Consider the following 6,520-nt stretch of genomic DNA (forward strand, 5'->3'; position numbering starts at 1 on the left):
TCCAAACAGTGTGTCAGTACGTTCAGCTCTTCATTTTAAAGTTTAACTTCCTCGTTTTCTTCATCTCCTTGCCCCTAGTTTCAGTAAACAACCCCCTCCTAGCCTCTATCTCCTGCTCCATCCTGAGTCACCCCTGGTCACCTGCTCTGACCTGAGTCATCCTGAGTCACCAGTTCTGTAACCATCGTTCCCACCGAACTACTCACCCCACCACCCCGACTCGTACCCCTGCTCTCTTTAAAATAGCCAGTCAGAATTAGCTTAGGCTGTGCGGTCCAACCCTAGCCAGTAGGGAAAAGGCAATAGCAGTAGGGGCTACCTGCGTCAGGAATAAGAACCCCTTCCCCTCCCTTGTTCAGGTGCGCTCTCGCCACTGCTCCATCCACGAGTCACACCCTTCTATAGAAGTAAAAATTGCCTTGCTGAGAAAATTAAATTCTTTGAGTGCTAGTTCTTCTTTTTGCACTGAGGAACAAGCATTTGTTTCTAACAGGTTCAAGCAATTCTCCTGCCTCAGTGTCCCGAGAAGCTGGAATTACAGGCATGTGCCACCACGCCTGGCTAATTTTGTGTTTTTAGTAGAGACAGGGTTTCACCATGTTGGTCAGGCTGGTCTTGAACTCCCGACCTCAGGTGATCTGCCTGCCTCGGCCTCCCAAAGTTCTGGGATTACAGGTGTAAGCCACCTTGCCCAGCCTCCAGCCAACTTTTTAATACACTTTCACTCCTGCTCTGAAACCTGCCTTGGTCTCTCACTCTGCTCTATGCTCCTCAGACAAATTCTTTCCTTCCAGAGGCAAGAACTGAGTTGCTGCAGACCCACAGGGACTCACTGCTGCTAACAGTTTTAGAAGAATCTCCCTGGCAGCTGAAAATAGGGTAAAAACAGGGAGTTAAGAGGCTTTGCCCTTGTCCAAGTGAGAGACAGAGGTGGCTCTGACTATGGGGGGAACAAAGACACTGGTAAGAAGTGGTCTGATTCTGGACACATTTTGAAAGTAGAGCTGACACGATGTCTTTCCAAATCAACATGAAGCGTCGAAGAGAGAGAGGAATAAAGAAAAATCAACATGAAGCTGGAGTGCAGCGGTGCCGTCATGGTTCACTGCAGCCTCCGCCTCCTGGGTTCGAGCGATCCTCCCATTTCAGTGTAACCACCATTCTTACCGATCACCATAGATTAGCTCTGCCTGTCTTTGAACTTCATGTAAATGGAATCATGCATATATAGGCTCTTTTGTGTCTGGATTCTCTCTGTTAACACTGTGTCTGTGAGACTCACTCACGCTGTGTGTAGTGTTATACTTCATCCTTTTTGTTGTTGCACAGTATTTCATTGTATAAATATACCACAATTTATTTACCCATTTTCCAATTGCTGGGCATTTGGATTGTTTTGTTTTTCACTATTTTGAATAAAGCTGCTATGAACATTCTTGTATATGTCTTGGGTATACAGACGGTCCCGGTTTACAATGATTTGACTCAAAATTTTTTGACTTTATGATGGGCTTATCAGGGTATTAAATGTGTTTCTGACTTACAGTATTTTTGACTTGCCAAGTGTTTATTGGGACGTAACCCCTTCCTCAGATGAGGAACATCTGTATATATCCAGAATCCTGTGGAGCAACTCGTAACCCATGAGGACTGGGAGCCGACAGACAGATTCATCCCCAGGACAGATGGTTCTCAATACATCTCATAAAGCTTCTTAGAAGATCTTACAGGATCGCACAACCAGTCAGCCACAGCAGGAGCCGACTGGATAACACGGCTTTGCACGGGCTCTCCCTCTGTCCCTGTCTCCCCTCCCCTTTTCCTAACCTTATTCCTTGGGATTATGTTTTGAAATAAATTATTCAGAGAAATGAAGCTAAAGCTGACCAATTAGCCAATAGCTGGGTTCTGTGCCGACAGGGTTTCCGGGCTATAATCATTTACGGAGAAGCCCGTGTTCCCGAGGGGATAATGGCTCTTTCCATTCGGCTACCGCATGGGAGTGGGTGCAGGGCATTAGCAGAAGATAAGGCCAGAAATGGGCACTGGGGCCTGTTGATGACTTTCTGTGCCAAGTGTAGGCATTTAGCCTTTATTCTGTAGGTGATGGGAAGCCAGTGCCAGTGGTGGGTTTGAGCAGGGAACTAGCAATACTCAAGCTCTGCTTGGACAGAGGCCAGTCAGGGAGGAGTTAGGGCAGGGGGACCGGTCGGGGAGGAGTTAGGGCAGGGGGACCGGTCGGGAGGAGTTAGGGCAGGGGGACCAGTTAGGAGGCCGGGACCCAGGACTTCAGCAGCGGGACTAGAAAGGGGATGGGTATGAACGATATTGCAAAGTAAAACTAGAGAGATGGCCGGGCACAGTGGCTCACTCCTGTAATCCCAGCACTTTGGGAGGCCAAGGCAGGCGGATCACGAGGTCAGGAGATCGAGACCAGCCTGGCCAACATGGTGAAACCGTATCTCTACTAAAAATCCAGAAAAAAAAAAGCCAGCTGTGGTGGCGGGTGCCTGTAATCCCAGCGACTCCAGAGGCTGAGGCAGGAGAATCGCTTGAACCAGGGAGTTGGAGGTTGCAGTGAGCAGAGGTCGCGCCACTGCACTCCAGCCTGGGCAGTACAGTGAGACTCCGCCTCAATAACAAATCAAACAAACTAGAGAGACTTGGCACCTTGCAGAGAGAAGCAAAAGATGACCCTGAGGTCTGGAGTCCAGGAAGTCAGGACAGGGAAAGCATTCACAGAAACGGGAAAAGGGCAGGTGTGGGAGGGAATGTGAGAGGTTCATCAGACCCCACAGCCCCTGGCAGCCCCTCCTGGATCTTTGAAATCCTGTGCGCCCCAGGAGACTCCAGGAGGCCCATCTGAGCTCACCAGAGAAAGGTCTGCCGCCTCTCCTTTCATCACTGGGGACAGAAAGCCTGAATATGAGGCCTGGACTACGGGGCTCAGACCAGAATATTTCCAGGCTTAAGGGCAGTAATGTGGAGCCCGGGAAGGAATATTGAGAAAAGAGGGCACATTACTTAGCTAAAGGGGTGCTGGGTTCTTATTTTCTACTTTCGAGAAATGTTTGCTATAGTCATTGTAGCCGTCACAAAACAATGAATAATACCGTGAGCCAAACGTATGTTTCATAATTTGTATGGCTGATCCTATGCACATTTAAATGTGTTTATGACAATTGTAGATTTCAGTTTTGCTCTGGTTAAACCAATGTGGAAGTACACAGGATGGGAGCTGAGAGACAAGCTACCCTGGCCAGCCATGCTGACCTCAGTGGGCCAAGCTGGGGATAGATGACCTCTGCTGCGTGGATCCTGCTGGCTCAGGGTGTGGAAGGGGCCTCAGGAGAGGAGTCAGGGTCTCTTCTTGATTCCCTCACGGCCATGGAGAAGGGAATTCCTGGGAGGCTGGTTTGGAGAAGCCGCTGAACCTAAGTGAGCGGGAAGTGAAGGTCTGTTCCCACCTGTGCCTGTGTTCCCAACTAGCAGCTGCCTCGTGGCGTACACTCACCAGGAGCCACGCCCCTCCCCACCTGATCTCAATAATCCACTCACCAGGAGCCACGTCCCTCCCCACCTGATCTCAATTAATTCATTCACAGGAGCCGCGCCCCTCCCCACCTGATCTCAATAATTCACTCACAGGAGCCGCGTCCCTCCCCACCTGATCTCAATTAATTCATTCGCAGGAGCCGCGCCCCTCCCCACCTGATCTCAATAATTCACTCACCAGGAGCCACGTCCCTCCCCACCTGATCTCAATTAATTCATTCACAGGAGCTGCGTCCCTCCCTACCTGATCTCAATTAATTCACTGACAGGAGCCACGTCCCTCCCCACCTGATCTCAATAATTCATTCACAGGAGCCACGCCCCTCCCTACCTGATCTCAATTAATTCATGGACAGAAGCCACGCCCCTCCCCACCTGATCTCAATAATTCACTCACCGGAGCCACGTCCCTCCCCACCTGATCTCAATTAATTCACTCACAGGACCTAGGTCTCTCCATACCTGGCTTAATTCTTACTATACTTAATTCAATTAATTCTCACTATAGCCCTATCAGACAAGCTCTAGGATACACATGAGGAAATGGAGGCTCAGAAAGACTGAGAAAGTGGCTTGAGGTCACCTAGGTGGTAAGTAGTAGAGCTAGGAGTTGAAGTCAAGTCTGACTCTCTTTCCATCGCACTATCTGCTTTTCTTTCTGCCCAAAGCCACAGTATGCCATGATGCAGCCCAGGGCTCTCCTCCAGTACTGGGTTGAGGGCACTGGACAGATCAGGGCTGAAGCCAAGATGTCATCCAGTGTAATGCCCACATGACCTCCGTGAATACCTACCCTGCCTTAACTCTGTTTATCTTTAGGAAACAGGATACCTGAGGTCCGAACTTCTCCCTGGTGATCAAACCAGCTAAGACTGATGGAATCCAAGATGGTAGCTCACTTGACCTTTAACTTCATTATAATCTAATTTCCATGCTAAATGACAGTCCCGCTAGCACTGTAACAGTCAACAACCACCATGACAATGATTAAAAAAAAAAAACAAAAAACAAATAGGAAGTTGGCACTCTGGTTTTGAAAAGTTCTCCACCCAGACCCAGAAAACACATGATTCCTCCCCTTGCTCTTTTCATTTTTGTTTTTGTAGAGACGGGGAGTATCACTATGTTAACCAGGATGGTCTCGAACTCCTGGTCTCGGCAATCCTCTCATCTTGTTCTGGGTTATGGGAGTGAGCCATTGCTCCTGGCCACTCCTCCCCTTGCTTTTCATGCTCAGCCCCTTCACTAAAGGTGCCCTATATCTGTGACTTCCTGGGTCTCACGAGCAGAAAAGTTGATTTGTGAGCCAAGCTCTCACTTCTCAATTCCATGGCACCAAATAAAGCCTGCACTGCTTGAGGCTCAGTTTGGGTTTTGCATATTGGCTTCATGGCACCAAACAGGGAAAGACCTCATTTTAGGGAAAGTGGCTTTGTCAGTAACAAGGACACGGAAGGAAAGAAGAGAATGGAGGATGACTTAGGGCAGAGGTCAGCAAACTACAGTCTATGGGCCAAATCTGGCCACTGCCTGTTTTTGTGCAACTCATCGGCTAAGAATGTTTTCTACATTTTTAGATGGTAGGAAAAGAACAAAAGAAGGAATAATGTTTTGTGACACATGAAAAGTATATGAGATTCAAATTTCAGTGTCCACAGACCAATCCTGGCTCCTACCCCTACAACAATCATTGCAGTGGAGCTCTGCCCTAGATACAGCCCCTTTCTCCCTTTGGTTCCCTGACTTTGGGGTCTGGAGGCCACAAAGGCAAGGAGCAGGCTGCCATCCACCCCTTCTCAGAGAACCTACAGGGAGCTCACCATGCTCTGCATCCGGTCTAGGTGGCTCCTAGCGGGGCTTGGTGGGTTCTCCTTCCTCAGCACCATCTGCAGCACCACCTTGGTCATCTGAGAAGCTGAGGGAAACACAAGGTGAATGTTCTTGTCCTCATTTCTGCCTCCCACCCCCACTGCTGTTGCTCAACGTCCCCAGTATCTCTCCGCAGACTCCTGTCTGCCCTCAAAAGTCTACATGGTACCAGTCAAGAGACAGCCATACTGCAAGAAGATAGAAAGGTAAGTGGAAACCAACCACCTCATTCTCTGCCCTCATGTCTACCACGGAAGGCTGAACCTCTCCCTGTGGAACCTGGAAAAGTAGCTCAGAGAGGAGTAGCAGGTGGCAAGGAACATCAGGGGAACAAAGCTAGAAGGAACATGTAGGCACCTTTGACCTGAAAGAGACAGGATGCAAGATCTCAGGATTGTCAGGGACCTTAGGAACCATCTAGGTCACATCCCGGCTTTGGCCTGAAGTGCAGGCAAAGGGCTTGGCTCTGCCAACCACAGCATCCAGCTTTGCTGTGGGTGGAACCGGACCTGTGTGTGAGTTACCAGGGTTGCACCTCCTGGGTTCAAGTGATTCTCCTACCTCAGCCTCTGTACTCCTGGGATTACAGGTGCCCGCCACCATGCCCAGCTAATTTTTGTATTTTTAGTAGAGACAGGGGTTTCACCATATTGGCCAGGCTGGTCTTGAACTCCTGGCCTCAGGTGATCTGTCCGCCTCAGCCTCCCAAAGTGTTGGGATTAAAGGTGTGCGGCCATATTTGTTTTAGCTCTGATCAGGTACTGTGGTTATATTTTTAAAATACGGGGAATAAGAGCTTGAGCAAAATGTTGATAACTTTCAAGCTGGCCAACTGGTACCTTGGGTTCATCATCCTATTCTCTCTACTTTTGCATGTGTTTGAATTTTTCCATAATAAATAATTTCGGGTTTTTTGTTTTTGTTTTTGTTTTGAGATGGAGTCTCGCTCTGTCCACCAGGCTGGAGTGCAGTGGCGTGGCCTCGGCTCACTGCAACCTCCGCCTCTCGGGTTCAAGCAATTCTCCTGCCTCAGCCACCTGAGTAGCTGGGATTACAGGTGCCTGCCACCATGCCTGGCTAATTTTTGTATTTTTAG

General features: G+C 49.0%; 1 long non-coding RNA gene across 1 annotated transcript; it reads right to left on the reverse strand.

Annotated features, from left to right (window-relative positions):
• Window positions 1–3,126: 3,126 nt before the first annotated feature.
• LOC112619579 lies at window positions 3,127–5,952 on the reverse strand. Its single transcript, XR_003118253.1, has 2 exons — window positions 5,376–5,952; window positions 3,127–3,434 (listed from the first exon to the last, which is right to left on the reverse strand). It is a non-coding gene; the product is annotated as an uncharacterized LOC112619579 (long non-coding RNA).
• Between the last annotated feature and the right edge of the window lie 568 nt (window positions 5,953–6,520).

The sequence above is a fragment of the Theropithecus gelada genome, chromosome 2 (genome assembly GCF_003255815.1).
Source record: "Theropithecus gelada isolate Dixy chromosome 2, Tgel_1.0, whole genome shotgun sequence".
Classification (NCBI taxonomy): domain Eukaryota; kingdom Metazoa; phylum Chordata; class Mammalia; order Primates; family Cercopithecidae; genus Theropithecus; species Theropithecus gelada.